Here is a 23,075-nt window from a genome sequence, read left to right on the forward strand (position 1 = left end):
AGAGAGAGAGATGTCTAATCTTAGAGGGTAAGGGAGCGTGGACTCCCCAGGGCTTGTCGTGCTCAGCACCTTGTTAACCAGACATCTCTCTTTCCATCTCTATTTCCATCTCTCTTCCCACCTTGCTTCCCCCCCTCTCCGGTCACTGTCTTGCTCATTCTCTCTCTATATATCTCTTTCTAGTTCTCTGTCCCTCTTTTTGCCAGACAGGCAGGAAGAATCAGGCATCTTGCCATTATTGTCAGTCTCACCTTTAGAGCTTCCCCGTCTTTTCTCCACTTTCTATCTATCTATCTATCTATCTATCTATCTATCTATCTGTCCATCTATCAGATCTTCTACTGAGGTGCCAGCAGTTATTGTTGTGTGTGTATGTGTGTGTGTGTGTGTGTGTGTGTGTGTGTGTGTGTGTGTGTGTGTGTGTGTTTGTGTGTGCATGTGTTTTTGTTGTCAGTGCATTGTCAGGTTAGGGAAACTCTTGTCTCTGGTTAATGGGACATCAGCCAAGGTTAACACAGACTGGCAGCTAAAGTCCGAGCACACACACACACACACACACACACACTGACAAACACTGTAGCAGAATTGCTGCCATTTTAAAATCTCTGGAGTGAGTCTGGCTGGTGCGTGTTTAAACAACATCTGTAATAACAATAGCTTAGCTTAGTGTTGTCTCTGGATCTCAAATACAGGAGGGCACATTGTTGCACTTGCTAATGCAACAAGCCCTGTGGACTGAATATATTATCACATAATATGCAGACTGATATATAGTTGCTATGAATCTTTTAACTTATGTGTTAGTGCAAATCATCATTAGAGGGGGTTGGATTTGGATTTGATTGTATTTGCCAAAGTTGGCACATGAGATGCATACATCATTTGTAGATCCATTTAACCACAGGTAGCAGATTAAACTGTTGTGAGGCTTCGGCGGGCTCAGGTGCATGTGCTACCATCTACCAAGTGTGAAATCTGGGGCATGGGTTGTACTATAGAGACTTCCTCACTCTGAACCACTGCCTCCTCTGAGTTTAGAAAAAAGAATATATTTAGAATAATCTTCCAATTTCTGTTAGACTTGGGAGATAATAATATTATAAAATTGTTGGTGCAACATTCATAAAAGCTCCCCCTGTAGGTAGAGTGAGTTGACCATTAATCACACACGCAGCCACTGAAGGTGTGTCCTTCAAAGAACTTGAGGGCTTGTGTGAGCTTATGTCTTCTCCCAGAGTCAGACAGTCTAGATTCACAGACACCAAGACCAATTCTGAATTTGGGTACAGTGTCTCAGGAAATCTCACACGATCTTTTTGTGTGCATGTGTGCATGTGTGTGTAAACACCACTACATATGAATAGTTAATTCTTAAATAGCTTAAATGACGTCCAGTGAGCCTGGCTCATGAGCAGTTTGTGACGACAAAGTTCCAGGCTAAGGCATCCGTGTGGGACTACAGGGTATTATGCTGCTTAGTGCTGAGCTTTGAGGTTTCAGGATGCTGTAAAACAATGTGAGAAGCACTTTCTACTCATTCAGACACTGCCGTAATGAGAAAATACTCTTAATCCAGCTCACACATACACACACACACCCTAACACGCGCAGAGGCGTATTTCTGCTGCTGAGTGGTTTCTTGGTGAAAGCATATTGCGAGAGAAGCAGTTTAAGGAGTGGCAATTATAGTTTTGGACAACGTCATTGATTTAAACTCCTGATTAGAGGAAAGGTGACAGAGGTGGTACACACAATGGCGAGTGTAGGGGTGGGGGTGAGGATGTAGGAATGGCACACGCGCATGCATGTACACACACAGACACAGATACAAACACACACACACACAGACACACACAGCCTTACTCTCTCCATCATGGGAATGCCTTAGAATGGCAAGGGTCCCCCCTCATTCCTACTTTCATGTTTCTCTCCCTCCCTCTCCCTCTCTCTCTTTTTCTCGACATACCTGACTGAAATATTGATGTCTCCCAAGCACTGCTGTTCATGCCTAAGTGGTTGTTTTTGTTTCAAAGACCGGGTGACTCTCTCTCTCTCTCTCTCACTCACACACACACACACAAACACACACAATACAGACTCAGGAAGAGGTAGGCAAGAGAGGAGGCACATGCACACTTTGCTTCCTTGATTGCATATGCTTATACACGGGTTTTACACGGTTATCTTTCAAACACCTTCATTAAAAACAGCAGCACAAATTTTATGTTTGACCGACCTCAGATGTAGCACAATAGGCAAACTAGTGTAAGTCTAAATGTGTTAGTTTTAAGATTATCAGCAAATATAAGAGAACAGAGTTCTGTATACAGCTTTAGTTTCCAAAAATATGTAATTTCAGAGGCAAATTTATTGAATAATTAAAACTTGTTTATTGCTTTAAGGCCATTTAATTGTGGGGGCAGCGGAGGTTCTCTTAATTTGAAATCTAGACACAAATAAAGTTCTAGTTTGGAGAGTTCACTTGCATGTCACTCTAGGTTTTTTGTAATTTCAGCACATATAATCTACTACTCCTAAGTCTTCCTACTTAAACAGCTAAATGTGGCATTGTATTTGCCTTTCAAACTACATGAGCATTTTTTGATCTGTCATGCCATCTTTTATCTGTCCTTTCCAAAACTGTTACATGAATTATTCAGAGGACATTTGATCTGCCACTGCAGTTGTTAGGTTTAGGCATGCTTTAATGAAACTAACTGTGACTGTTGGCAGATGACTAGATGTGAACACAGATTTCAGGTGTCAAAGTTGGACGTTGTATCTCCAACCATCCACCCTGACCTCCACCTTTAACAGGCGTCATCAACAACACATCTACTTCTACCTCTGCTTTTGATATGACAGTTGTTATTAACACAGGGCCACAAGACATCACTTGTCAGGACAAATGAATACTATTGTTTTTCCAGTGAGGACAGTCTGACTATTGGCTGGCTGGATTGTTTCCACAGGGAGCAACTTTCCAAAATATTAACATGCATGCTTATATTGTACCAGAATGCTAACAGAGTGGGTTCTATTATTCTTGATTTTTTTTTCAGTCCCTGTGGCATTCGTCTCCCCATACGGCAGGAAAATACATGCATGTGTACACACAGACTCACTCAGAGATGCTGTTCTCTTTTCTGCTGCTTCTGTGTTACCATTTAGCATATCCTATTAATATTAGATGAGAATCATTTGTATCTGAGCGCACCATTGACCTTAGTCTGCAGAGGCATGTAGACTACATGTGTATGTGTGTGTCTGCGCTCCCAAGCCTCCGCTCACAGAACTTGTAATAGTGGATGTTACTGCATAAGCAGAGAAGTCCCTTTGATTTTTTTTACCCCGAAATTAAAAAAAAAAACACAGAAAAGTGAATGATAAACACCCTCAATTCCTACAAATGAGGTGATTCAGCAGAAGAGTATGGCTGCACCAGAAGTCAACTCGAATGCTCTGTATTGATGATAGCTCCAAGAATATAGTGTTATATAAAAAGAAATTGTAACCATTGTTAACCATTGTCTCATCCACCAAAAAAAAAGAAAACCATACATTTCGTTGCAGGGGTTTGGATCTCTGGATTGTCCCTCCTATGACATCTGTCTCTACTGGCCACCATACTGGCACAAAATAAACTGACACAAGAATGGTTTTGCTTCTACCCCATGTTCGCTGGTGTGGGGCCTCTTGCACTTAGGTTGCTTGTGTGTTGGCAAAAAAGGGATTTTAGGCAATTTGTACAATTTATTGTTACACACACTAGATAAACATGTCACCTAAACGTTTGGTGGTAAATGGAATTACTAGGTTACACCAGAATATACACTCTCTGTCTAACAGATACCGTCTGATACCGCTTTCATTTTGAGCCTGATGAAGCCTGCGATATCTGCTGTGTTACAAGATTCATTTAAGCTGTGGTGTGTTAACTGCTTACTCTGTGTGTGTGTGTGTGTGTGCGTGTGTGTGTGTGTGTGTGTGTGTGTGTGTGTGTGTGTGTGTGTGTATTCAGGCAAAGCTGGGGTCTACAAGCTGATGTCAGGTTGTAATTGAGTAACTCTAGTTCGAATGCATCTCCATTAGCTCTCCCTATCAGTGTGAGCTCACTCTGAGCCTCTAATCCACCTAGTGTTGCTAACTCTCAAGGAGTGACAGGGAGACTCCCTCTATCATGGTTCAACTGTGAGATTTTTATTTTCTATTTATTTTTTTGGCATTTTAAACATGTTTGTTTACAATATAGGTTTGTGTAATTTAAAAAAGTTATTTTTGTGAAAATCTGCTATCTAATATTAATATAAAGCTCATTAAATGGTAATTTCATTACCACAGCGCAGTTACAAGTTTATAAAGAGCAGGAATAATACAAATTAATTCAATCAACAAACATGCCTGTTGAAGGTCACTGAGGGACAGCAGTAAGAAAAAATTAAGAGTATTTTGTGTTTTGAAGTCTGTGTTAGAGATAATGCTGTTATTACACTCCTGGTCTTCTGGATTGTGTTGTAGATAAATTGGGCTGAACACAGAGCTCCCATAAAGTACACTTTACATGCATCTTGTAATTTGCTGCAATGATCTTTGTCGCTGTCATTGAAGTGGTGTTCAGTGTCATAGTACTGTAGCTATTACTCAAATGTTGATTATAAAAGGGAATCTTTCATTCTCTCTTGTGCTCTCTCACTCAATCACTCTGTGATGGTGGTTGAATTGCAGACCTTGTGCTATTGTATACATGTGTTTGTCTGCTTTTTTGTAGGTAATAGATGCACACTCATCCATCCAACCATCCGACACTCATTCAGGCCTTGGTGTTAGTGGCACTGAGTTAAGTTAACTCTTGAAGGAAAAGTTCTATTATTTATGAAAACATTGCAGTGAACAGTAGCTTTCCATCAAGGACTGAGCATTTTTCTTTTGAGTTTCCAGATGTTCATTGTTACTCTACAAATTGAAATGATTATTATCTTACATCAGGAGCACCTGAACTTTTCAATTCAAATACTGAGAGACTGACAGAGGTATCCTCAAGGATTAAAGTGGGACTAAAATGCTAAGTCTTTTTGTTAAAGTGGGATCTAGATGAGATAAGAATAGGTTTCTTTCTATAGATGCTGTAGGTGTTTTGCTCTGTGTGTCTGTGTGTGTTAGTGTGTGTGCCTCCAGTGTGTCCTCTATGCCCCTGCATTGTTCCCCACATTGTTTTTCTTCACAAAAAGTCATAGCCTGACAAGGTGCTGTGCGCTGTAAAAATTATGCCTTGTTTATACGTATTTATTTCCCCTTGACAGTTTAATTATTTCTGGCCCCATTGGAGGAAACCACATAAAAAAACTCCCCATGTTCATACAGATTCTAATTAGGAATGCTGGGAAATTAAAACAGAGTTGTTTCGAAATGCTGTCATTTTTCCAGGGCCTCGTCTTGGAATTATGTCTCAATCAGCACAAGCGGAAATAATTACTTGTATACCTTCTAACTGCCAACATTTACCAAATGGCAAAGCAATTTACAGCCATCATGGCCCGAGAAGCAATCATTGGGCCAACTATAAATTCACAGGCCGACGGTTTGGAGCGCAACATTGGAAGGAAGGGTTATTGTGGAGAATTAGAGGGAAAGGGTGGAGGTCTCTCTTTCTACCTGTGTATCCCTCCTTCTCTTTCCCTCGTTTCCCCCCCACCCACCCCCCTTTTCTTCCACTTTAATCCCACTCTTCCCTCCCTCTCACCAATCTTCCTCACCATTTTAACTCTCTTTCTGCTTCCAGACCTTCCCACTTATGTCTGCATCTTTCAGGTTATTTTACAGTGAAATCATAGTGCCAAGACACACACACACACACACACTCTTCCTCTCAAATGGAGGCAGCACGACGATTAAGTGATTATTTCCACACACACCATTAAACACACTCATTGCGGGCACAGACATAGACAAAAGCACAGATAAAAACATACATGAGCACAGACACTTAAACACCCGCAGACACTGACTTTAAAGTAATTACTCACACACATCATTAGACACAGACACAGATGAAGTGGAGTGTGTTTATGTTCTGTGTATCTTGAAGTGTGGACTATTGTAGCCCCCTTTGCTCGTTGGAAGCAATAATATCATCCATCTAATATAACAAATTAACTCATTTTCACCATCTTACAGCACACAGAGTAAAATAAGTAGCACCAGGGAAACGGCTAAATGGCAAATCTCCCCCTGAAATTTGAATGAAGCTGTTCACATCGACAGCAACAACTGACAAATACGGTTCTTTCTGTCTTGTCAAATTTCTTCTTAATAATATCCACAACAGTTTCTCGACTAGTGTGCCACTTTGTGAACCTATTTAAAATATTGTGGTTGAATTTTTGTTATTTATTTGTTATTCTATGTAAAGTTAGCCTGAAATTCAAATATTTGGTTCATACAACTTTTTTCCCCAGTAGGATTCCTCCTGTGATCAACCTCTCACCTTTCATCCACCTGACTACTACAGACTAGACATAGACTATTATAGTCTATGTAGTATGCATTATATGCCCCGCCCCTCTGCCTCCTGACCTAACCGAAGGCACATGAGAGTGTAGTCCCAACAGGTCACGACTTGGTCATGACATAACCATTTGGTCTGTTTCGGTATTTAACTGAGGATCAAAAGAGGCACACTCTGAAGGATTCTGCTGATGGGATTTAGCTTGTTGTTGAAGACCAGGAGTTTCTGGTCATTGAGCATTTACCCACTTCCACCATTATGTTCTTGTCATATTGTGGAAAAATGGTGAGTCAGTTTCAGTGTATGGCTGTTAGTAAATTAACTACTGGTTGATTACAATAGACTTGAGGTGTGCTTTGACGTTGTGGCTGAGATCCGTCTTTGTGCTTTGATGGTTGGTTGACTAGGCTGTTGTTGCTATGGGCTCTCCCTGAATGGACAGAGAAATCTTTTGCAGCTTAAAATAATTTAATTGAAAGCTACAAACAGTAATTTCATTTTAAGCTGCATAACACAGCTGCATAGCGTGTCACCTTTTCATTAGTGGTCAAGAATGAATGTATCTAATAGCCAGACAAGAAGTCGGAAGACAACATAAAAAGAGCCTTATACTTTGAAACACACCCCAGCTCATTTCTTTCGTTACTATCTCCTACAACCATGGTCACATGGCTTCTTTTACTTGTTGGCTTGCTAAACAAGAACACTGCAAAATTCAGTTTGCAGGCCAGGTAGCTTATTAGCTAGTCAGCACACCTTTTACATAAACACATACCATTAATGTTTTTTACAAAGATCTCCCTTTAAGCCATGTCTTTAGAGTGCTCAAAAATGTATTTTTAACATCTAAAGTTCAGTGACAACTGGGCAAACTCCATCATCAGAATAAACTACTAATTGACCTTGTGCTGAGATTTCCATCCCTAAGTTGTTAAATGAACTTTTTCTCTTGTGGGCAAACTATGTAAGAGTGAAACTGTTTCTAAATCACCCAAAATGTTATTTCACTTACTGGCTGACATGTACCGGTACAAGGTGTGTGTTTCTCAAAACATTAAATAGGTCTATTTAACTCTAGTGTCAAATATCTGTAACCTACACACACAAAGACATCTGTTACAAATCAAATATCCTCGCTCACCAGTTTGAAACTGTCAATTGATGTTAGATTTTATATTTTGTTGTCCTTGAAAATCCTTTTTTTCTGTGGGCTTACTTTCCTCTCTACACGTGTCTCCCTCCTCTTCTGCTGTTTTATCCCTTTTCTCCCTTCATCTCCTCTGTACGTACTCTCTCTCTTACCATCTTTATTAGTAGTGGAATTATTCACTTGGTTTGCACCTCAGTTTGAATAAATTGAGTGTTGAACTATTGGAGAGAGGGGCTTTTTTGGCAGGCATACATTTGTGTTGGAGTACACGTGTGTGTTATGTGTGTGTTGCATTAACACAGAGACAGCATAGAGAGACGACTAATCCCAGTGGAATAGCCCACTCATGTTCTGCTTGAGAGCAGCGTAATTAAAAGAGCGCACCTCTCCGAAGTCACCTATTTCAATACAAAACACAGCTTTATACAGACACGCAGGCAGCGAGACACACACACACACACACATACACACGCTTTCTTACCCAGGCAAAACTCACTCTGTATATAATCACATCCCAGTTCTAATATATCCCTGGGAATATATCAAAACCTGAGGATGAGAGGGAGGGAGAGAAAGAGAGCATAGTGTTAGCAGTGAGGTTCAGAGAGATCATAAGGTCAAGAGACTGAAAGAAAATAAGGCTTGGGTGATAAAATGACTGATATTTATGTTTTATTGTTAAATGCCCAAACATGCTACATTAACATCTGTGTTCTTGGGTCGCTGGCACGAATTTACAGTGACACTAATTTACCTTTTTGTTTTGTGAATTTCATCAAGATTAATTTATTAATTTGTCTCTTTCTGTCATTCTGTCCCCCTTTATTCCATCCTCTCTATATCAGTACAGCACCTTTTCCTCTTTTCCACATCTGCCCATTGTAAAAGTTCTTCCTGTTTTCTGAGATTCTAGAAAAATATACAGAGTGGAAAACTCTGTATTTTTTTTTTTAAAGAAACTGAAGATGTGCTCCAAAAATGACTAATGGATACAAACAATTGATCATTGTGGTGAGACAGTGTATCCCTCTCTTCTGAGAAGGATGTTGTCTCTAGCACCTCTGTGCATGAGACAGACTGAGACATCTTGAGTGTAGAGTGGAAGGTGGAGTGGAATCTCACTTGGTCTGGGAGGATTCACACACACTGTTTCCTGTTTGCTTGCACTGTATTTGGCAAGAACAGAAGATATTAGGAACACACACACACACACTAACACACATTTTCATAGTTGACATCTATCATGTGTGCCCTGTCTGTCCACGTTTGATGAGGTTACACCTCAGTGCAGCCCAATGCATGCCCCTTTTGCCTGTCCCCACTTGATGAGGTTACGCTTTTCGCTCTTTGATGAGGTGTTGTCCAGCCAACCTTCAGTCTGACCACTGACAGGATGGCAACCACAACTCCCCTAGTGTGTGAGAGAAAGTGTGTATATTTTTACGTGAGCAAAATCTTCCACCCTCTTTGGTTTCTATTGAACTTGATGCTGTTGCACTACTGTGGATAACAGCAGCATTTATTAACTACAATACCTACAACACATCTGCCTGTAAACTAAACTTTTGAAACAAGGATACATGAGGTGTATGTTTGTATTTGTACTTGTGTGTAAGTCTAAGTGCATTTATATGTAACAGTCAAGTAGTGAAACCATGTGAAAGTTTAAAGGAGGTTAATGATCCCTTTTTATAAACACTAAGGTCACCTTCTCCATATGACTCTCTCTCTCACCCTCTTTTTGTCACCTAATTATACACATATTCTCCCCTCACTGTCTCTTTCTCCCCTTCACTCTCTATCTGTCTGTAACTCCCTCCCTCTCTCTCTCTCTCTCTCTCTCTCACACACACACACACACACACACACACACACACCTCTGTCTTCCTAGCTGTGAATCCTGCCTGACCTTTGTATGGAATAACAGGGCTGTCACATGTCACTCTGTTCTAAAGAAAACACATCATACATCCTCTAAGATTAAAAGCATGTGCATCTGAGTGCACATGTGACAGTGTATGCATGTGTACGTGTGTGTGTGTGTGTCAGGTCTGCTGTCTGGTTTAAACATGTTTGAATATATTTTATATGTGTTCGCCCTCTTGAAATCTCACACACACACACACACACAAATCTGTCACACTGTACTGTGTACAGTCTGTGTATACAGTATGTCTTGCAATGATAGGATTGCATGATTGTAAATGAGTGATTGCATCAGCTTTAGTGTGTTCTGCATGTGTGTGTGTGTGTAACTTCCATGTACCCTCCTTCAAAGGTTACCCAGACAGAGTTGTGGTGACAGGCTCCAGAAAGCCCCCTAAACCCAGCAGCTTTTCCCAGCAGCTGGTGTTCTCTCCTTGGCCTTGATCACCACCGCTAGTCCTTGCCTCCCTGGAGGTGCCTGGGTGGACACACACACACACACACACACACATCCACATGTGCACACATGCACACATATACACAGAGTTAAGGAAGTGTAGTAACCAAAACCATGACATGTCAAAATGTTATCCTTGATGATAGGGGGGGATGATAGATGATTATTATTAATTTATCCACCAATTATTTTACCAGCATGTGATATCAAGGTGTAGGTGTTTTGGTGCAAGCCGGGAAATTTGTCAATTATTTGACCAAACTGAATGATTCCACCTGTGCATCTGCTCGTTTACTAAGCATGTGTACTGCAGACAGTCTAAAGCTTCTGAGTGGGTCAAAGACATGGGATTGTTTGTGAAAGATCAAATTCTGAAAACCTAAATTCAGCTGCAAAAGCCATTGAGTGTGTGAGCATGTGTTGAGTCTGCATATGCATATGTAAGCTAGCTATGTGTGTGTGAGTGTGTGTGAGTGTGTACTCATACTCTTTGTGAGGAGGATGCTCTCTCAGTGAATGTAGAGCAGGGGAACCTCTTTTAAGTCTGAACATTTTTAGTTGGTGCTTCCTTGGTTATTTATGAACTGGGGATCTAGGGCTCAGTTTACAGTCACAATTAAGGTTATGAGTAAGTTTAAGATAAGGCGGCAGAATTCAGGGGATTCAGTTCAAAAGGCAATTGTCAACATGTGTTAGTTGTCTACTTTATATAAACCTAAGTTGCCATCTATGAAGACACATTTCTATGAATGAGTTAGATTATTAAATGTATATATTATCAACTGATATATCACTATTGCTGTGTTTTTCATGCTTGAGTTCTTTGCTGCTGCAGCCTGATCTTTAAAGACACTTGAAAAAAAAAGCAACACACTTGGAAATGTGGCTAAACACACTCACACACAGCCTGAAATGAACTGCAGCTAAAGTGTAGTGTTTATCTAATAATACCTTGTGACTGCAGAACCCTCACTGCTATTACACCAATTGGTCACTTTGGTGACAGAAATGTCTTTCCAGGTCTCAATCTCACTTTTTCCTCCCCGTTTTGAAGTTGTTGCTATGTCTTGCTCTGTCTGTCGCTGTCGCTCTTTCTCTCTCTCTCACTCAATCTCACTCTTTATCTCTCCCTCTCTCCCTCCCCTTTTTTCTTCTGTTTCTCTCTCTGGGTTCAGTGGGTAGCTGGTTGGAGGACCAGGCAGGGGGTCTGTGGTCAAATTGGCCGTTTCCACACTGTGTTCTGCTGTACCTGCTGACAGAGCTATCAGATAACTTAGCTCCATCTCTCCCACCCCTGGTGGCAGTATAACTGTGTGTGTGTGTGTGTGTGTGTGTGTGTATCTGAGGATTTTAGGTCCTTTAATGTAATTGGATGTCATACATGAATTTTTATTATTGGAATGATTTTTAAATTTATGATGATTTAATCTTGCATGCTTTATGGATAAACACACACACTCAAACACACACACAACTTGTACATTCCTGTGCTGCAGTTGGCTTTAAAATGACCAGAGTCCATAGCTCCCTCTGTTGGCTAGTAGTGAACCACAATCTCTCGCTCTCCCCCTCTCTCTGTCTCTCCCTCTCCCACCTCTCCCCTGTGTTGGCAGATCTCTCAGCCTTTACAAAAGCCAAGTTCAGTGTTGTGTGTTTTATACATTTTTCAAATTGGCTGATTTCTTTTCAGGTCTAAAGAAGTAAGTGATACAAACAAGGATTACTTAATGTATTTTATTATTAAACATCAATAATTAAATGTTAATAATGTGATGTTTATTTTTCAGTTACATTGTGTTTATAGAATGTGCACTGTGTTAATGCTAAATACAATATACACAAACAGAGAATGTGGTAAAAATATTACAGTTGTTACAATTAATGCAACTTGATTCTCTATTAAATTCAATATTATTCTCTCTATTGAATTTTCCTAAGTTTAACCAAGCATGATGTAAATCACATGCTGACTTCAATTAAGCTGGTTTAGCTCATCGTCTTGGCATTTTCATGTACTCATTTTATTACTGTCACAGTTACTGTATACTATTGAGTTTTCCCAACTTAAAATACTAAGAACTCCATGTATCTTACAAAATCTGCTTGGAAAATATTCCCTTAGTTTTTCTGGATTTCATCTACTCGACCATTTTTACAGTGAAGAAGTAGTTTAACCTAATTATCATAAACATAAAAGCACCAAGTGTTATCAACACAGAAGTGTTTTTGTTAATCTGCACAGGAGCTTTGTTTGCATTTGTAGCTTCAGTCCAGTGCTTTGTGTATGACTGGCATACGTGTCGATGGGTGGCCTGAGGTCAGGTGCTTAAGTGACCACTTCTTGAATTTGTCAAAGACTGTAAAGACTGTTTAGACCAGCACAGACACACACACACACACACACATACACACACCGCCCTGAATGAACTTGCTGTGGCCTATTGAGTGATGTGATTGATGTCAGTGAGAGTTGCAATGGATAATTCTTCTACAGATGTCAACAGGCTGCCACCACAGGGTCAAAACACACACACTCACACAATCACTGACAGAAGACAAGTGAGAGATCAGCAGTGTGCAGGGTCTTCACACAGTAGCTGAGCTGCGAAGATGGCACAAACAAACCTGTTCTCACATGCACATAGTTATTAATTATAATGCTATTATACATTTTCAGTGTGTATTTTATGTAAACACGTGCACACATAAGTGAACACACAAGGTCTTTCCCTGGCTTTTACTGTAATAGGTTTGCGTTCAAGGAATGTGCTTGTGCAGCTGGGTTCATCCAGTGTGAGAGAGTAGTGGCCTAAAGGGGTCACTGTCAACATACACACTGACCGAGAGCCAATCAATAGTCAGGGGGGTGGGGTGAGTGGGGATGGGGGTCAGAGAGGGAAAAGAGGAGCGGGGCAGAAAAAGAGAAGGAGTTACACTTGTTTTAGGTGCAGCTAAAATCACTGACATGCACAGTGAAACCTGAAACCTAGATTTCATGCTTATGCCTCTTATGTTTTTGTACTAAAACTGACTGTCAGTGTCCTTAAAAATCACTCCTCAACACAAACAGCATAAATGCATAAATTTCACAATGTGAAACTCTGCTAAGAAAAGTGCCACTGAATATTTTCAAAAGTTAAGTGCCACATTGTGTTGTGTCTCCATAAACATAACCAGTTCACCACAGACAGACTGTTTAATTCATGTTTTTTAAGTGAAATTACAGTTTCTGTTTGTAGTTCAGTCCACTAATAAGTTCATTTACATTTATTACAAACTCCAGCCATATTTTTACTCATGTTTTTCATTTATATTATTCTAATTATTTATATTTTAGCATACATAAGTGGAATATTATTTAATAACACCATGTACTATGAATTAATGTAATCTGAAATGAAGGTAGATGAAAGGATGTGGAGGTGAAGGAGAAGATGCTTACATGTGTGAAATTAATTTTTCACAAACAGATTTCAGATTTTTCAATATATATTATGTTGAGAAAACATTAAATCTGTGTTCCTGTATCTTCTTGTGTGTGCATGTGTGTGTGTGAGTATTAGAGACAGAGGTTTTGGTAAAGGATTTGTTTGCTCAGTAGTGACGGCAGCATCGATTCACACTCATCTTTGTCGATGCTTATAAGCCCCTGGATACATCATAACTGTGTGTGTGTGTGTGTGTGTGTGTGTGTTTGTATACATTGTATACATGAACCTCATAGCATCTGTGCATACATACGTTTGAATACATGTCCCTCTGTGAAAACAGCAAATGTACTTATGTGCAAGCAATGTCTGTCAGTAAGTGTGTGTGGAGTTCTTGGAAACGTCATACAGGCTCCTTCCTTTGTTTTATAAGTTGTTATTCTTGAAAAGGCAGCTAAAGGGAGTTTCAGCTTTCTTATTGTGATTATTCTCACATTCCTATCTGCAGCGTTGGGTGTTGCTTCATATTTCTCTTTTTGTTAGAAACACAGTTGGTTTTACTCAGAACAAGTATCTGTATTTTCAGTGTATTACCATACTGTATGTTCTCCAGGTCTTCAGAATGAAGTAATAACCATATTCACTGACGTGCTTGTTTGACGGGGCCTACTGAGTTCTCCATGTAGCTCCACAGAGACTCTTCATCAGCATACAAAGTCAATATGCACAGAAAAATGATATTTTAGTAAAGTAAGAAATATATGTACATTTTATTGTGAGTCAACAAGACTGAGGATTTATACATTTAAGTCTTTGTTTAAACATGTTTGTGAATGTGTGTGACAGAAATATGAGAAAAGAGGTTGTAGTTACTGTTGCATACACACACACACACACACACACATACACACATACATCAAAGCAGAGATTGGTTTCAGGAAATGTTTTATTATCTGTTCGCCTCCAAAGCTGCTAATCACAACCACTCTCTTTCATCTTTGCATCCCCCCATTTCCACCCCTCTGATTTTCTTTCTCTCTATCTCTCCCCCCCACCCCACCCCACCCCCCATCCTGTGTGCAGGAGGGTGTCAGAGTGTTGGAGAAGTCGAAGAAATTAGAGAGAAAGAAAGAAAGAGTGTGTGCATTATTGTGGCTGAGCAGATCTGAGTCTCCCGTTTGGCTTCCCATTTTCTTTTTTTTTTTTTTTAGAGAAAAGACTCTTCCCTCTCTCCTCACGTTCCCTGTCCTCTGCCTCCTCCTCTCTCTGAGACCGAGGAGCAGTGAGCTAATGCTGCTGGAGAATCCCTCTTGCACTCACAGTGCCCACATTCTAAGGCTTTTGAAACATTGGAAATACTGGGAATGCGCAGACCGCTGGTACCGAAATGGCAGGGAGCTCGAGAAAACAGCAAGCAGTGGGGGGAAACCTTGTCCCAATCATTCCCAAATCATTCCACAACAAAGGACAAGGGCCCTGGAATTGCCATAATCCTGTATTTTACTGCTGAGCTGTGATGGGCTCTGCTGTGCTGTACCTGTGTGTGTGTGTGTGTGTGTACATGTGTGTATGTTTGTGGTGTGACATATTATTTAGGCTTAGGGTTTAGGGTCACACTCACTTACACTTTTTCCTTTGATCTTGCAATTCCCTGGATTTGATTAGGTCAATTTAGTGTAATGTGGCTGAGCAGACACAAATCCATAGTTTCTGACTGAAACTGTCTCAGAACAGAACTCAAATGTTTGGCCTTTGCTTTAGATATTTTTTATTTGTAACTTTTTTTTTAACGCTGTGTAGAAGAAAAAGAGAGGGATTATTATTTTCAGTTATTTTATTTTATATTTTCTTTTTTGCTGGAATGCAGTTTCCAGTGCAGGTACATTACATGAGGAGAGCAACAGAAACCAGTGGAGAGAGACTGCGAGAGAGATTTGGTCTGAGACAGAGACAGAAAGATTTGCTGATAAAGAGACAAAGAAGGGGAGAGAGAAAGATGGAAGGAAAGAGAGAAAGAAAGAAGGGGAGCGGGTTGTCTTGCCGTAGATCTTTCCCTCACCTGTCTCTCCTCTCCGTTCCCTCCTTTCCTTCCTCCCTCCCTCTCCCTTCCCCTCTGTCGCTCTTTGTCTGATCCCTCCCTCTCCACCTGCTCTTCTCCCTCTCTCCCCCTCTCTCACCCTCTCTGTCTCTCTCTTCCCTCCTTGTCCCCACCCCTTACTCCGCCCCATACCCGCAGCCATTGGTCGCGCGTCCACCAATCACAGCAAAACCAGGACCTGGGGGACTGCATATGCAAAACACCGCTTAATATTCATGAGCCGCTATCGGGGCTTTAAGTCGTTGATTAGGACAGCGGCACAGCTTTCCGTCCCAACTGCCTGGCTGGCTGGCTGTGTGTGTACCTATAGCCTCCCATCTCCCTGGCTCTCACATAGACACGCCGCGCGCCCTCACTTCACACACACACACACGCTCCCTCACATCTACACACACACACACACACTCACGCAGAGCCGATCAGTGCAGGCAGCGCAGAGCCTGGTAATTGTACTGCTCCCTCCAAGCGGAAGGAAGGACCGAGAGAGAGGAAGACCAGAGAGAGAAGAAGAAGAAGAGAGAGGAGAGATACAAAAACTTTGATTTAAAAAAAACAAAAACAAAACAAAATTCTTTTTTTTTTCCTGGAGGAGGTTGACATGACAATGACCCGGTATCGCCGATGGATTTGGTAGGACACCCGTTATCCGAGTGTTTTTTAATGCACTCTGAACAAGAGTAGGTAAATTTTACCTTTTTATCTTATTCTTTCCTTCGTCATTCAACTTGTCATTGTCACAGTGTCATTGTCTTCCACTGTGTATGAGTGCATGTGTGTGTGCCTGTGTGCGTGTGTGTGTGTGTGTGTGGTGGTATGCAGCGGAGGTGGCCGGCACCATGTCAAGGTTGTTTCTGCTGTCAGGTAGCACGCGTTCACTCTCTCTCTCTCTCTCTGTGTGTGTGTGTGTGTGTGTGCCTGCCTGCAGTATCCGGACAGAAGCTCTTAGTCAGTGGGCAGAAGAGCGGAATTTCTGTCACTCCACCTGGGAGCGAGACATACCCACAAACACACCTGCACACACACACACACGCTCACACACTCATTAATAACGCAGAGACACAGTTTCTCACTCAGTTTCTCTGTTTTCATGAGATTGTTTTACTTTGCTTCAAACTGTTCTTAGGACAAAACATCAACTCAGAGAGGTTTGTGTGTGTGTGTGTGTGTGTGTGTGTGCCTGCGCGTGTGTTTATGCTTGTGCACGTGTGTTTTAAGTGTGTGTTCATTCAAGCAGAGAATCAGCGAGGTAACGGGGCATTGAGGTTACAGGAATAACGTGGAGAGACGGGAGGAGAAGGGCCCATAAGAGAGGAGGGAGGAGAAAAGGGGGAGAGCTGCGCTCTTAAATGCCAGAGGAGGTAGAATTTCAGTCGGGCAACTCAGCGTGTGGCCCCGCACAGGAATTAGAGACAGTCACACACTCGTGCGCGCACACACACACACACAGACAAACAAGTGATTGCCGCTGAGCTGCTCCTTTTGCCAACGCTTTGCTCTTTTAGGTGTATGTTGAAGATGCTGTTTAAAATGCAGATGAACTGGACAGCAGTGTGTGTGAATTATTGTGCGCCTAAGGTGTGTTTTATGGAAATACAAAATTAGGGCAAACAAACTCATATGCTGAAGAATAGTAAATACAGTAATATACACACAGTTTGCCCTTTTTCAAACACAGTAAGAAAGACACAGATTTATCTGAAGTGATGAGTGTAATTCAGTAAGTGGACTCTTTGCATGTAGCTATGAATTCACTACTGACACTGACAGTGTAGAATTTGCATTGCCGTTATTAATGTCAGGATTTTACACTAAATATGTATAGCAATAAAATTATATGTGCAGGTTAATTTTTTTCTAAGTGGTCGTGGCTTTATAGCAAATAAATTAAAAAGCATTAGACTGAATCACAGCCACAGCTGAAGTGTCTTCATGGTAGAAAGTCAGAGCTGGAGAACTGAGAGGACGAAGTCAAAGCAGAAGCTGGTGCAGGATGATATAGGACTAATGTGTTTCCCCAACATGAATTTATTCACATTTTTAAAGAAAACTGACATGTTGTGTGTGCATTGAAACTGTCTCACCTTTGTTTGTGTCTGAGTGCCTGTTACATGCAGAGACCCTCTCACCGACACAGCATGTGGAATAGAGAGGGACATTTTTCAGAAAAAAGGCAGATGGAGAAATAACAGCACTTCTTTACCAGTGATCTTTCACTATTTTTACAAACTAAGTTTCTGTTTTAGTAATGAAATGAGATAATGAGATTTGCACATTTCTAAAGAGTGACCCCTTGTGCACGCATCTTTGTTTAAAGATTAATGATTTGAAAAACATACATAGGGTTTTAAATGATTATTTGAATATCTGTGTAATGTGATAAATCAGGTTTTTAGTGAGTGTGAGGTTTTGATATGAATGAAGACTCTTCAGGGCGCCCTTTTATTTTGAGCATGCTGATTTCCTTTTGTTAATCCAATGACTGGATGTCCAGAGCAAAGTCTGAGTTCAGTCCATATTAACTGTAAGGACTCAACCCTGAGCACTGCACTGTCTGTGTGTCGGTCATTCATCTGCACAACAGCCTGGTGTATTTTAAGAACCCTCAACGGTTGGTTTTTAATTGTGAATTAGACAAGTACAATGAACACCTACGACCAGGATTCAGTCCGTAATGGGTGAAGAAGTGTAAAGCGTGAGAGCTGCGTTTAGAAATCACTTCACTACACTGATGAAAAAACACACTTTCATCTTAGACAATTAGCAGTGAAATGTGCCTGCTTTACCTGTGTGTGCTTCAGTGAGTGTATGTAAACTGGGACCGCTCACACATATTAAAAAAAAAAAAAAAAACCTGGTCCATTCCTCCATCTGTCCACTCATTCATCCATCGATCCACCCATCCATCCACCGTTCTCTTTTCTCCACTCAGGCTTCCCCTTCTTTGCTCTCAGGCACTGCTTTCCTACACTAATTAAAATATTAGGGATAATGATGATCATACCGATAATAATAATAACAACAACAAGTACCGCTTAAGCTGTTAACATAATTGCATTCCCCTCATGCCACCATATACATACCATTTGCATATCATTAAGATATATTTTCTGCAGTGACTTTAGTGAATTCGGTGGTTTTTGTAAGTGGGTGTGAGGGAGACGAGTGGTGAGAATCGCACAGCGGCCGTGCAGATCATTCAGGCAAAGGTTTGCAGTATGAGAGATGAAGACAAGGCAGCATAAGTGATTTCTGAATTATTTTCAGCCCTGATTTTTGTCTTGATTTTTTTTTTTCAATGACATGGAGAAGCAAATAAATTATTAGTGATTTAAAGTAAAATTCCAAATTTCTCTTCAGTCAAACATCTGAATGGTGTATGTTTGAAATCAGTCAGAGCATGCCCTTCAAGAAAATTTTAAATCCATCGCACTAAATTCTGGAAACTACCAACAAAATCAGTCAGCTATATTCTTATTTATTTGCTACTTGAAGAGATCTAACGATTAATTGTGTTCACAAACACAGCGCTCAGTTTTCACCCTGCAGGTCTCAGAATGTTCATCTTATCGTGTGAAGAAAAATTCCATCATTTTAGTTCATTTGGGAGACATACTCTGACCTTAAAGATTTCAGAAGGATTTGTTTCTTTATGATTTTTCAAATTTTTATCTAATTTAGGTGAATTAACTGAAGAAAAAGTAATTTTTTTGAACTTGAAGGCCGATCATTTCTGCTTTACACTTTACACTCTCCTAGTTAAAAAACTGTTTTTACATAAAACATAAATAAACCTAAATAATGCAGCTTTGTAATAATGTCATAGTTGCTTAAAAAACATAATGATAATCTTCTTCTAAACGTCATCATCTATGGAATTAATAAGAATGAAAAGAAAATATTGCTTGCTTCCTGAAATTAAGATAAACATTTTTTTGGCTTTTTTTTTTTTTTTTTTGGCCTTTTACTTTTTGTCAGTCTCTCGTTTTTTCATGTGCCATGAGGGAGGGAAAGCAGTAGAGAGAGAGAGAGAGGTGAAGCTGACTGGAGGAAGGGACGGGGAGGAGGGAATGGGGGGGCAAAGAGAGATTGCGTAAATTAAAATCCTTTTAATCTCCTTATAAAATCATTTACTTAATTCATCTGTCAAAGCATGTCAATATGTGGCACACTGATTTGTTGGCTCTGTGTGTGTGTGTGTGTGTGTGTGTGTGCGCGTATGCGGATTTGCATCTGTTTGTTGTCTCGCATGAGTTTGTGCCTGCCCATATATTGTATGTGTGTGTGTGTGTGTGTGTGTGCATGTGACCCATTGGTGGCCTGCATGAAGAGGTGTTGTTCTTCTTTTTGTGTGTCTGTTTGCCTGTCCGTCTGTCCCTACGGCATTCATTGTCTGTCAGTTTTTTGCATTGTCCGAGTCTACACACACAGAAACACACACACTCCTGCAGACAGCGGACCTCTCTCTCTCTCTCTCTCTCTCTCTCTCTCTCTCTCTTTTTCTCTCTTTCTCTCTCTCTCTCATGTGAAGGGTCCAGGCATTCCTCTGGTAATTTAGTCAGAGCAAGAGGTGGGAAGGAGGGGGTGGGTGGGGTGGGGGTCGTTGCTTTTGTCTGACACCAGCACTTAGGGGTCTGCTGGACACGTATGTGCGCATGAATGCACACGTGCATGCACACACACACGCCCTCACACACGCACAGCAATGAACTGGCACCCATTTTTGACGCATTTGCAGCTAAAAAGTAACCAAACTGTGGCAAAAATTCAATTACACATTCATACACGTACACATGGACTTACACGCACGTATGCAGGTATTGAAAACACACTATTGCACTCACGAACACACACTTCTACGCATAGCCACAGAGATGACAGAGCAAAATGGGATGAACCTTGATGATGTGAATTTCTCTGATTTATGCTCAGTCCATCAGTGTTGTATGTGTGTGTGCGCGTGTGTGTGTATGTGAGTGTGAGGGAGAATGTCATGGGTCAGTGACGGCCTTTATGTGTTGAAAGAGCAGTAAGAGAGACTGGTACCAGCTGTGGTGCGCACACACACACACTCTCACTGCAATTAGCCATTACACCACACTGGCGGTGAAGCTAAATGTGTGTGCGTGATTGAATGCCAAAGCGCTGACTGAAAGGAGCAAGAGAGTGAAATATAGTGAGAGGCAACACTGCTCATCTCTTCTCATCTCTAACCCCCCCCTCCTCATCTGCTCATTCCTTGTGTTCATCATCCATACATCACCATCATCCATACATCAAAATATGCCTTCATTTATTATTACTGTTATCCCAATCTATCAAATCATTTACGCTTTGAGAATCGTTCTTTTTACTGCTTCATTCTCACTTTTCTGTCTCACTCAAGCCTACTTTTCATAGCTGTGTAGAAAGATTCAGAATAAAAAGGGGAGCTTCTTTGCTGGTGTGTAAATTTCAGCTTTGAATGTGGAAGAATGAGGTATTTCAGTGTGTTTGGTTTTAAGGAATACTGACTTTCTTTAATTTATATCTTTAGAATTGGTATTGTAACTGATTTTTATAGTTTTTAGTAAATGTGGATTCATCCGTCTTCTGGATAATCTATTGAGTTGCACATGAGATCAAGAGACAAGTATATGTATATGTGTGTGTGTGTGTGTGTGTGTGTGTGTGTGTGTGCCCATCGTGTCGTGCTCAAGGCTTCTAATGCTGCCTCTCACTCCTAATGGGAGGAGACAGGAGAGACTGGGCCACAATAGCACAGATTTAGATGGAGAGGTGCCGTGTGTGTGTGCAAGTGCGGAAGTGTGTGTGTACGCAAGTTAAAGAGGATCGGGAGAATGATGCAGGTTCAAACGTCTTGTCTGTCGTTTGCACTTCTCCGGTGTTGTGCTCTTTTCTTTTTCTGTGTCCGCGGGGAGAGTCCTATAGATTGGCTGGCTGGGCAGTCCTCTTCCTCTACATGCCCAGGCCTATGGTATGATTAAATTGTCATTGTTTCAAAGTGTGTGATGTGTGTGTGTGTGGGAGGGGGGGTCAAAAAGACAAAAAAGGGAAAGATTCAGTAGAGGGGGGAAAGGGATGGATGCTAAGAGAGAGAGAAAGAAATGAATGACCATGCCGCCTTCCGACTGACAGTGAAATATTCCTCCTCTCATCCTCCCATCATGCTTCATGTGTGTGCCTGATGGGGAGAGAATGACAGCCCAGCCCACCACCCCACCTCTCTCTTTAGTTTTTTTTTCCTTTTTTTTTTTCTTTTCTTTCCCTTTTCTCTCTCTGTTTTCTTGTCTGTGCACATTGGATTTTCTTTTGGTGTAATTTACCAACTTTATCAAACACTCAAACAAATAAACTCTGCCATCACACAAATATATCCAACAGGAGTTACGCTTCTATCTTTTCTTTCTTAAATAGTTAAAGCACTTCTATTCATTCTATTCTCTTCATTCACTGGATTCTTGTGCAAAGGAAAGTTTTTTTTAAATGTTAATTTTTAAATTTCCCCCGTTTTATAACTGATTATTTCTACTAAACTTTTTTTACACACGTTCAGAACCATAAGAAAGTACTCATCAACATAACATGTAATCTTTAAAATGCACATGCAAATACTTCATTAAAACAAATAGCAATAGCAAAGACATTTTCTTATCTCTGATAAGATCATGTAGTAATTTTGGTTTGCTTCTGTGCTCAGTGTTTATTGTGTTTATTGACTCTTGTGTGTGCACTGGTGTGTAGTCAAATGACATAAGTTGCACATCTTATTGTCATAATGTCTGTGTAAGTTAAATGAAATTTAATATTTCTCATTAGCTTGAGATTTTCAGAAATACCAGTGGTTTTAAATAGGAGTGCCACAGCTGGATTTTTTCAACATAAACATGTCAATGAGATGAAAAAGAACAATATTTTTATATTTAAATACAGAAATACACACAGCTTCATTCACATATGTGTTTTCAAACCTTTTCAGGTATACTGTGGTGCCATTTAAAGACAACTCTTGTATTCAGAAACAATTTTTTCTCTTCATATCTATTGTGATTATGTGTAATTTTTGAAATAATGCTTTATCATTAGCACAAACTTTTGATACTTAAAACAGATGACTGTTAACATAAAGGATGAGATCAAAACCTTTTTGTTTGTCATATGAATCAATAATTTTGCAAAAATGAAACATTACCTACACTTCTTCCCCTCAGGAGGTGCATTCTTCTACACAGCTGATCCATACTTTTCTTCACCTCTGCAAATAATTTGTCTCCCCTTTTATCCCTACCTTCCTTAACCCCCTACCCGGCCCCACACACACACACACACACACACACACACACACACACTCTCCCCCTCCTCTCCCTCCCTACGCACCCCTCCCTCGTGGAGCTGTCACCTTTCTGCACCCGCTCAGTCCCTATTAAGGCCGACAGCCCATCTGCCGCCTGCCCCGCTAACAGCTCCCGTCGCTAACGCTAACACGCACACACATCCACATCCACTCGCAGACA

The 23,075-nt window shown here is 40.7% G+C and overlaps 1 protein-coding gene across 5 annotated transcripts in view; it reads left to right on the forward strand.

Annotated features, from left to right (window-relative positions):
- Positions 1-23,075, forward strand: part of esrrga (estrogen-related receptor gamma a) — a 141,693-nt gene that overhangs the window by 50,136 nt on the left and 68,482 nt on the right. Inside the window, exon 1 of one of the 5 annotated variants that reach the window (XM_018666997.2) lies at positions 15,758-16,245. The exons of the other annotated variants lie outside the window; for them this stretch is intronic. The gene's annotated coding sequence lies outside the window, so the exon portion shown is untranslated. Of the gene's footprint in view, positions 1-15,757; positions 16,246-23,075 lie in introns of those variants that run through there. 5 annotated transcript variants of the gene reach the window in all.

Source organism: Lates calcarifer, linkage group LG2, assembly GCF_001640805.2.
Source record: "Lates calcarifer isolate ASB-BC8 linkage group LG2, TLL_Latcal_v3, whole genome shotgun sequence".
NCBI lineage: Eukaryota > Metazoa > Chordata > Actinopteri > Centropomidae > Lates > Lates calcarifer.